Consider the following 11658-nt stretch of genomic DNA (forward strand, 5'->3'; position numbering starts at 1 on the left):
GGTCTCAGGTTCAAATTCTGCTAGGTGCAAATTACTTATTAAAAAAAAGATAAACCATTTGAGTTATTTATTGATAATATTACGAGAGTATTTTAAAATTGGGACACACTTTTGTGAGAGCCACACCACATATTCACCAAAAACCTTAAGGTGATAAATGTGTAAGTTCCCTCACTTATAAAGTGCTCAATCTTCCATTTTCTAATCAATGTGGGACTTCTTCCTCACACTTAATTTTTAACTCTCACCTTCTAGTGTGAGTCTATACACAATGCTCCCCCTCAAGTGGAAGCTATTTATTTCTTTAATACTCTTTAATGGGACACCTCCTATCCACCACCTGTGGGGAGTACATTCGATACAAGTAAGTCGGTCCCTTCACTCGAAACCAAAGGCTCATGATACAACTGTTGGAGGCAATTCGGAGTCAACACGAGAGAGCATTTTACACTTGGCACACACATTTGTGAGAGCCACGTCACATATTCACCCAAAACCCTAAGGTGATAGGTGTATGGGTTCTCTCAATTATAAAGTTTCCAATCTTCCTTTTTCTAATCAATGTGAGACTTGTTCCTCGCACTTAATTTTCAACACAAATAAAGACCCACAAAAATCCCATTTGAATAAAGTTGTGAAATGGAAATTTTTTTACCACCCTAAATATTGCTTCTTTACCCTAGTAAAAAATTTAAATTGTCTATAGAATTCGAAAATATATCTCTTGATGCACCTCATTCACATTCATTTTTGATTCAAATCGTAAGGCTGTAAAAAATTATACTAAAATGCATCTCCGTATAATTTACGGAGATGCATCTCTGGACACTTTTTTAATCAAATATGCGCCAAAGTATTTTCTCCTTCCTTATTTCACTTGTATTCTCTCAACTCTCAAACTCTCCAAAATATCAAAACCTCTTAACTCTCAAACTCTCTCAACTCACAAACTCTTAAACTCATTTGACTCACGTCCAAGTTTATACCATCAACATCTAATCGATCAAATAGTTCAACATCAAATTCATATTTTGTAAGTTTTTTATTTCTCTAGACATTTTTATTTCTATACACATTTGTCGAAATTGAGAATTAGGCTATGTAATAGGTAGTTTAAATATGTTATTTAAATGAGCAATGTGTTTGATAGGTAGATTAAATGATCAATGCATATTTTTTGGATGTTAGACTCGACTGCATTTCTGTAATTTTCGTTCTTCTCTGAGTTGCACAACATTATGGAAATGCATCTCCGAATTTTTTCAACGCTTTGTTTTCTATAATATGTAAACGCATTTTTGTATTTTGTCTATCTGCATTATTTGGATTTATTTCATCTGTATAATGCTTGTGTGGTTAAATTATAGGCATTATGCCTGATAACCAAGATAGATTGAGTCACGACAGAGTTGCGCATCATGCATCAGTTTGGAGGAAAAGAGCTTGTTCATCACAGCTACTGGTCGGTTCTAGTTCGACAGATGCGAAGGTGCACTACAACAAACAAAGATTTTCATGACGATGCTTTCACGTCGACCAGAAAAAAACGAGGTGCTAAGCTTAGGCGCGCCTTGTTTTATTTTTTTATAATAATAAAAGTAACAACTTACCCCTATTTATAATATATCCGAATGGTAAAATTAATTAGGACACGCTTTGAATTCCAACTTTTGCAGTTTATGTTTTTATTTGATTATAATTGTAAACTAAAATAACTAACCTTTTGGTTTCTCGATATAACTAAGGGATCAAATTCAATATAATAGGGGGATCAAATATTCAAATTTCACTATAAAAGCAATATATTTTACCCTAATCCTTACTTATTTGTAGCCGCCCCAAACTCGCAAGCACCATTCTTTGGGATGGATTGCAGGATAGAAAAAACATCAAATCTTCTTATAAAACAAAACATTTTTATGCCCTTGAAATCTATCTCACATAATGGTGTTGATGATGTTGTTGTTATTGTTCTTGTTGTTGTTGTATTTTTTCTCATTTGATAGATTGTAAGTGCAAAAAAATCATTCTTCATTCGAGGAGACAATGAAGGAAGCCCCCTTCTCTTTTTGTTGTAAACCATTTATTTATTCTTCCTTCAAGGAGACAATGAAGGAAGCTCCCTTCAGCAAGGATATTCATTCAAAAGAATAGGGACAAAATAAAGGCTATGCTTTTGTTAATTTCACTAAGCCTAAATGCAGCTTGGAGATTTTTCTCACAGCAACAAATCAGAAGTGAGAATTCGTTGTAATAACTTGTTATTTTAAAGAGTATTTAGAATTTGTGGTAAATACTTGTTGTTATTTTAATATTATTTGTAAATAATGTCACTTATATATATATATATATATATATATATATATATATATATATATATATATATATATATATATCTTGCATCTCGGTGTTCCTAAAAATCGAGGGTATATAATTTAGCGTTAATATTGAGGACATTTGTCACCGTCCTTAATCAAATCATCGCCGACTATTTCATGACTATCAACGCTCAAGGCACTACCATTAGTGATCTGCGTGAAACCTAAAAAAACTTCCATAATAAAAGCAATCTGAATATCAAAAATTGATAATACAACATCATAAAGTGCTTGAAATTATCCTCCACTATAAGATTTGCAAGAGTATTTGTCATGAAGAGTTCTCTATGATGGATTGCAGGAGCAGAATATTATTTGGGTTTAAGATTTATGTTCTTACATATTTATTTGAGCATAAAATTATTTATTTATCTAACCTTTTTTTTGTTTATATCAAAAACAAATGCAAGGAAAATCAATTGAAAACAGATTGGAACCCAACATTTGATCTACCCTAAAATTATATGATTTGAAGATATAAAATCTATACCATAGGGAAATTAATTTACCTAACCCTTTAAAATGCACCAGCCATAGCTGAAAGATTACGGGTCTGCCGCAACCTACTTAGCAGTGGTTTTGGGATGTGATGCAGCTATCTGGGATGTGAGACTTTTGTTGGAACAATTATATTATTATTAACCATGGTATGATGTCCATATTTGTAGAGAGATGACACAACGAGACGTTATATTTTTATCTTTCACATGGTGAGATGTCCATTACACTACACGATATCTCATACCTATTTCATCTTTCCATTATGGGGAAACTGTTAGACCATGACAGGATTATCATTAGGGGTGGCAAACGGGCATGCCCGCCCCGTTTAGGCCCGCCCCGCAAAAGCCAGCGAAAAAATGGGGCGGGGCGGGGCGGGCATATTTGATTGTGTGGGTCTAAAACCTTGCCCCGCCCCGCAAAAAAGTGAGGGCGGGGCGGGGAAAGCCCGCGGGCATTAAACCTTTTAGGCCTAAAATTAGTGAAATTGTATGAAAAAACTAATGCCCGCAAAAGCCCGCAAAAAAACGGGGCGGGGCGGGCACATTAAAGGAAGTGGGCCTAAAATCTTGGCCCGCCCCGCGTAAAAGTGCAGGCAAAACGGGCTTTTCCCGCGGACCGGGCCCGTTTTGCCACCCCTAATTATCATAGATGAGGCAGTGGAACTGATGGTGAACTACTTGGAAGCTGACATACGGGATGCCTTGTAAAAGATAGATGCCACCCGAGGGTTTCATGCTAGGTTTCAATTCTCGTAGAGGTTGTATATACAGAAGTTGCAAGTGGCAGAGCCGGCCACTGATGATGATGAGCAGGTTATGCAGCATAGAGCATACATATTGAGAGCATACTTGTTGTACTTGATTGACACATCCATTTTGTGGACAAGAGTTTCACTTATGTGGATATGATTTACTTGAGATACTTTGCTTACTTGGAGAGGATTCATGAGTACAACTAGGGACCCGCTTGTTTGGTCTATCTTTACTCCAAGTTAGCTAAAGCTTGTATGTGGAAGATCAAACAAATGACAGTTAGGTGCACGCAGTTGAGAGTAATATATTTGCATCTTACAATATTTGTGTATCATTTTCATAACACTTGTTTTACGCAATTACTACTAATTCATGTGTACCCTTTTCATAATTGGGTCCTCCAACGCTTCACCTACATATCCAGTCGGTCATATGTTTAGACCTACACTGAGCATATGTCACGTGCTTCTGAATTCACCCTACTTAGATGAAATTATGTGACAGAGCCCTTTAGAATGTATCTTGACTGCTTGGTAGCAGAAGATATACACTTCCAAGTGTACACTGATCATCACCAAATGCGTCCCTTGGATGATATAACCGTCTACTTTGGATGGTTGGCTTGAGGGCCATGTCTGATGTATCCACATCTGCCTGAGTACGTCATGCTCCAGTTCATCTACATGAAATTTATTTCCAAAGACCCTTTAAATTTTTTTCCTCCTACTATGGCACGCAAAGATGTGGATGCCACGATTGATGATTACTTATGTCATCTAGTACCAAATGAGGCATGTGGTACCCTAGATCCTAGTGACTAGAGCGCTGCATACAAATACATCGAATGGTATTTCAGGGTGTCACATCCTTATATGACTCCAGATGCTCCAAGTGATCCACCTAAACCAGCTCATCAAAAGATACTAGAAGAGGAACAAGTTAGGGCAGACCATGGTGTTGATGTGTTGCCTAGATGTCAATGTATCATGGATATTGTGCAGACGGGTATAGATAGAGGAGTATTTCTAGATGGCTTTGAGGTGATGGACATTGTAGATGCCATCCTAGAGGATGCCTGAATGACACTGCAGTACAGGAGGCACCGTAGGAACATAGAGGTTCGGGTTCGTTATGGATTCCATATTTATTCATTTATATATGACATTTTCATATTAGTTGATAAGCGTATGTTATAACTTATATAAATTTAGTATACTAGTATACCTATAATACATTGTCAATTACATCAATGTATCTCAAAAACAAAGTCAAATTTTATTACCTAGGGTGTATACAGAAATGCATCTCCGTATTTTGTCGAGGGTGAATACAAAGATGCATCTCTGGATCAATTTATCTCAAAATGAGTGTGGCTTTGTTAGGAATGCATAGGGTGCGTATAGGGTGAATCTGAAAGTGTATCTCCTGACTAAATTTGGAGGGGGGGGGGGGGGGATTCTACAGTTAATTCTGAAAAAGGCCCTAATTTCAATAAGAATAGAGCTTTGTTGGCTAGGTTCTGGGCCAATTCAGCAGACCTGAAGAATTTAGAGGATTTATCATAAGGAAAATACGATTTTGAAGACAATCAATTTCAAGTGAAAGAAGATGTATCCAATCATATTTTTTATCGTATTGTATATTTTCTATATTAGCTTTGTTGTTTCCTGATTTTATTTGTGCATCAACTTAAGTCTTAAATCATCATAATTTGTATGATTGTTCCATTCTCCTTTTTTTTTTATATAGTTGCACTTAATTTATCTTAATTGTTTTGTTTTCATCTTGGTCATTCATTTAATTTTTTATTTGCATCAAAATTATTTTTCTTCTTCATCAAAATAATGTTTTTGGTTGCATTAAATTTTTTTATTAAATTCCGTTTGCATCAAATAGGTTTTCTCATTAAAAATTTTAAGCATAAGAAAACACATATCTCATTAGTTAGATTCACGATGATGATATTATTTTTAGATTCACTGATGAATTTCTATGCAAAAAGATTGCTAGTATCATGCACGAGGAGTTTGAAATGTCTTTGATAGGAGAGCTTAACTACTTCTCAGGATTTCAGATCAAGCAAATTGAAACTGAAATCTTTATCATTCATACAAAATATTGCTTGGAGCTTCAAAAGATATATGATATGAAGGATTCAAGAAAGCATCTCTACTCCCATGACTTCAAATTTGCTGATAGATAAAGTCAAAACATGTGCTGAGATTGATATTACCAAATATAGAGGTATCATATAACCTTTACTCTATTTATCCGTGAGTAGGACCAATATTATGTTTAGCGTGTGCATATGTGTTTGATTTCAAGCGTCACATAGGGAATCTTACTTTAAGATCGTTAAAAGAATTTTGTGGTATCTTAATAGAACCTCACATCACGGTCTTTAGTTTTCGAAGGAAAGCGAGTGTATAGCTTAGTAGGATTCTTCGATTCTAACTTTGTTGGGTGAAAATTGGATATGTAAAGTACTAGTGGTCCTGCCATTTATTTGGAAATTGTTTAGTTTCTCGGTACAATAAGCAGCATAGCATTACTCTTTCTACCGTCAAGGATGAATATGTAATCACCGGTAATTTTTGTGAACAAGTATTAGCAACAACTACTAAATTACAACTTAAAACTCGACTGCATTCCAATCAATTGCGATAACATTTGATTTATCAGTCTTGCTAAGAATCTTATGTTGCATCCACGCATAAGCATATAAAAAGGGAGATGTTGTTTTTTAGCATGTGGATGAGAAAAATCAGTTAGCTTATATCTTTATAAAATTGTTATCCACATAGTCTTTTCACAAAATTCATAAGGAAATGGGAATTTTGGATTCTTCGAGTTTTAAATATATTCAAATTCTATTTTATTTCACTTTTCTTTATTTTATTTTTGTTGTGAGCTATCATTTATTGTGTTGTAATTACTTCTAATAAAATTTATTGGTATTGATCACTTCAAAGTTTATATTTCAGTTGTATTATTTTCTTAATTTGTTCTATAAGTCAATGTGTTTACTTCTTATAAGTACATCTTTTGTTGATGTGAATTTTGAACATCTTTTTGAATTGTTCATGCATTATTTAATCATCTATTTCTTAATCATTTGAGTGTTGTTGTTGTATGCTTGATGTTGTGTTGCACATATTTGTTGTATTTGGCATATTTTATATCTTTCTTCTATAGCTTTCATCTTTCTTTTAGAATTGCATGCTTAAGGTTTATCATTTTCTTAAAAATTCCATGTTTTTAGGTTTTACCGCCTTCATATATTTAGGTTGTTGTTGAACAAACCTATAACCACTCCTATTATATATTAATTATGTTTCTTATTTTGCTTTTATCTCAGTCAATCTTTGTTTGTACATAATTTATTATTAGTTCATTTTCATATATACATAATCGCAGTCAACTTATTTTAAGAGTACTTTTTTTAACTTATTCCAAATAATAGTCTTTAACTATTAGATTAGATTCAAATAATAACTAGTTTAAAAAATGCATCATATCATATAACAAATAATCATTAATCAGAAATTCTACCGATTTGTGGCGACAAGAAAGTGATAGTAGGAACTTATTTTCTTTTGAGGGCTCGAGGACAATACTTCCAAAATAATGTTCTGTTTTGGAATTTAGATTCCATTCCCTACTACCTCACCATCTTCAGTTCTTTTCTCTTTGACTTATATTTTCCTGTGATTTATTGAAGTCAAAGTAATGCTTTCAATTAGTTTACTTCAACACCAAACAGAGAATATTGAACTTGAAGCTATGCTAATAGATACAGACTTTGAGCATTGAACCTTTACATTGAAAATCATTGTTAATTCAGTCCCGGATTTTAGTTGTGAGGGCTATATAAGACAAAGTTTAGAGTTGAAGATAGTAATATTTTTCATCTCAAAAAGTGAAAACAGGCTTCTAATTTTCTATGCAAAATGGTTGTTTATTGGAATAGTTATTTGAATTATACATAAAGTGACTAAACTTTGTATTAAAATAGTTTTATAGTATGCTCATTGTTTTGAGCTGATTTCATAAGTTCATGTGATAGCTTAAAATACTGTTTATAAAAAAACTCGACGAGATATAAAATAATGAGAAAAAAAAAGTGCATAAGAACGAAAGACACAAATCTTTGAAAAAATAAATAAAACTGTAGCAGAAATAATAATTAGCAAGCCATAGTTGAAAGACTAAATTTGAAAACGTGTTTTAGCTTCGACCGAAGAATTAGATTGATTATCCATTAAGGCCACTGGCTCATAATAAAAAGGCCCAAAACATCCTTCAGAGTGTCATAAGAAATATACAGGACACCCCCATATTATACATATCACTCATAATTTGAAGTATTCTTAAAATATCTCTAAGACCATTGACTCAAAACTTTTACCATTTTTGAAAAAAATTACTGTTGGAGAAAATCAGGTAAAAAGTAAATTTCCGGTAACCTATAGTAAATTTACGGTACCTTTTTTTGGCTGATATCGGAAACGATTTGATTTTAACAAATTTCAGGTATCCACTTATCAAAAATTTCAAATTTCCAATGCGATTTACTGGAGATTTTAAAAATTCCGGTACATTTACAAAACTCGTTACCTCATACCGGAAAATCTCACGAGTATTACCCAGATATACCGAGATAGAGCAACATACAGACTGGGCAAGAAAGGTGGACTGACACAAATGCAAATGTTATTGAGCCTTATTCACCAAGAGAAATACATGTGTTCATCTAGAAATAAGAAGAATGCAAGTTGTTGAATATGTTTCCTCTGGTGTTGATTTTTGATTGCACGTATAAGACAAATAGGTAAGAATTTTAATTTTAATTTCTCCCATCTTAAAAATATGTCGAGTGATCTGGTTGCTGAATGCGTTTTTTAATCGTGCAGGTACCGGCTACCACTGCTTGAGATTGTTGGTGTTACATCAAAAAAATTGACGTTTTCAATTGCTTTTGCATATTTGGAACATGAAAGGGAGGAGAACTTCACATGGGCACTAGAGAGGCTTAAGAAGTTGTTCTATTATGAGAAGTTGCTGCCAGCAACACGCAGATTTGGTCTCCATTACTCATAAAACACTTAGGTGTTCATGGTAAGGAGAAATGGATGACGATTCCTGATATGGGTTACCCTATTGCTTCTAAATACAGTGTTGTATTTGTTTCTCTTTCCATTTTAATGAACATAACATTTTCCTGCTTCTCATAGCTCCACGCCATACACGAGTCGACATACAATCATTGTTGTTGGTTTTGTCAACCGTAATCATTGGGTTCAGGTGAAGTTGAGACCCGATTGTCCACTGCCTCCCGTCACTGATCGTTGGAGGAAGAATTGTTCTAATAATGCAAAAGCATGTGAATCAACATATGCGGGTCGGTTCAGACACATAGAAGAATTGTTCTAATGATGCAAAAACTCTAGTTTTGTTGTAATGCATCTTTGTATGACATTTATTCTATTTATATATTAAGACGGTTAATTATTTCTACATGTATTTAATTCAAGTTTTTTAAAAAAATTAAGTTCCAGTATTACCGAAAATTTGAAATTTCCGATATTTTTCAATTACCAGAAATTTAAAATTTCCGATAATTTTATAAACGGAAGTCACACCGGAAATTTCAAATTTCCGGTATGTTTCCAAGTGATGAAATATACCGGATATTTACAATATTCGGTACCTGAAATTTAAAATATCTGATATGTATCATCTGATGCGGTAACTAGGTAATTTCAACAAAATTTTTGGTATCTATCTGATATTTCCGGTACGAAATCGAAAAATTTATAAAAAACCGGTATTTTACAGAGTTAATATGGTAAAAGCGTACGCTTGAGGGGGTGACATGTAGGTTTCTCGAGTGTCATGAGCCAACAAATCATGAAGAAAGATCGACAAACATGAGCCTTCTAGAGATCTAAAACCCTATAACTTTATTATAAAGTTAACGAAAACCTCCAAATTCAAATACACCTCTGAAACTAAATACCTCTCACTTAATTTTGATTGACACTCACATAGACGCCAAAGTGTTTGCAAATACCTCCTCTGACGTCATGTTACAAAATCCAAAAACCAGTAGTAGACTAGAATTCACTATAAAATCTAAGCTCTTCCTTACATTTGTGTGTTTCTCATTCCTTTACAAGATCATTGAATTTTCGAGAGTTATTAGAGGAACTATAAGTCATTCAACATTTTAACTCTGAAGAGCACCCTTAGACCAACGATCAAGCTGAGTTAGAAAACATGCTCTTGCTAAGAGGCCTAAAACAAAGACTTGACAACACTAAAGGAAATTGTGCATAAGAAATTTGAAACATCATTTGAGCATATCAGACTACTCCCCATTCTTCCACTAAGGAAACACCTTTATGCTCACTTACAAAACTGAAGTGGCGGTCCATGTGAAAATTAGAGAACTAAGTTAGAGGACTTCTCAACGCATATCAAGGAAGGTTAAGTAAGAGGGATTAAAATAAGATATGAATTTATTTGAATAGTGCGAAGATTGAGTCGTGATGAGCAACGTCATAATAAAGCAGAAGATGACATTGAAATACAACAAGAAAGTCATCCATGTGGATTTTTTCCTAGGGAACCTCGTGATAAGAAGGGAGAACGTTGGAAATAAAAACTCATCATAGAAAATGTTTGCCCTCAAATGGAAAATGCCATATAAAATTGTTACCAATTATTAAAATGGAGCTTACACTTTAGAAACTGTGATCCGCGAAGCAATTCCCCCAACAAAACAAAAAATATTTTACAGCTACTTTGTAAACCAAAGGTGTAAATTGTAACATGATCAATATGACTACATTTTTTATTCTCTATTACTTCATACTTCATATTACCCATAGATTCAAACGAACTCATGCCTAAAAAAGCGAAGCCTACCCCTAAAAAGGAATAGAGGAAAATGCCTAAACACCATTAATATGGTACTAGAGCCTTGCTTGAGTCGGTTAGCCACCTATAAGATGAATGGCATCAAAAAGAGATCCACCCTTTAATACGCTTATAGCACTATTACAAAATGCGCAAACAACAACGTCATATTTACAACATATTCATATACACCATAGTGATAGGTTAAAATTTTTGCGCCCAATGAGTTGCTGGATTTATAAACAGTAATTTAACGACGCTTGATTTTAAACACCGTTGTAAAAAATGATAGCACGCTTCGATTACTAACTACTACATTTTTTTCCTATTTTTTAGAGTACATTAAGCGTGTGTCACATATCTCCATTATTTAAAAAATAAATTGTAAATGATTTTAAAACGGTTAATACACTTTTCATAAAAAACAACGGTTAGTACACCAACCGTTGTTAGAGGACTTAAGTTTCCACTACGATGGCTTTGTCCAACCGCAATTAAAAGGTTTACTGACAAATTAAAACAAGTTTTTTTTCTTATTTATTTTATAAGACGCCATAGGTGAACAAGCGAGCCAAAGACGATAGACATGGCGTAATCTTTACCCTCTTCGTATCCATTCATTTGGAGCTCAAATCGTCACCCTCTTCGTTCATTTGTTTCTTCATCCAATACGCTACTCCTCAACATCTTCATTCATTTTTTCTTGGTTTATGTTGTATATGCTCAAATTTTCACCCTCTTCAATCATTTGATTCTTTAGCTTCGAAGTACGATACTCTTCAACATCTTCATTCTTTACGTGCATAAGATTCTGCAGCTTCGAAGTACGGTACTCTTCAACATCTTCATTCCTTTTTTCTTTGTATATATGTTCAAGTCAGGAAAAAGATACATTTTTCATATGCTTTAGGTTTAGATTTGCTTAAAACATATAGCAGGTGCCATTCACAAATAGTTTTGTAAACAAAATTGTGGTTATGGAAACAAATCTCAAATCAAAATCCTTATATTGCATAAATCATATGGCAATTAATCCCAGCAAACCAAATATTACCGTACAGTGCATATTTTACCGTAACCATTATGACACTAGAATACTCTTG

Source organism: Vicia villosa, linkage group LG7 (genome assembly GCF_029867415.1).
Source record: "Vicia villosa cultivar HV-30 ecotype Madison, WI linkage group LG7, Vvil1.0, whole genome shotgun sequence".
In the NCBI taxonomy this organism is placed as follows: Eukaryota; Viridiplantae; Streptophyta; class Magnoliopsida; order Fabales; family Fabaceae; genus Vicia; species Vicia villosa.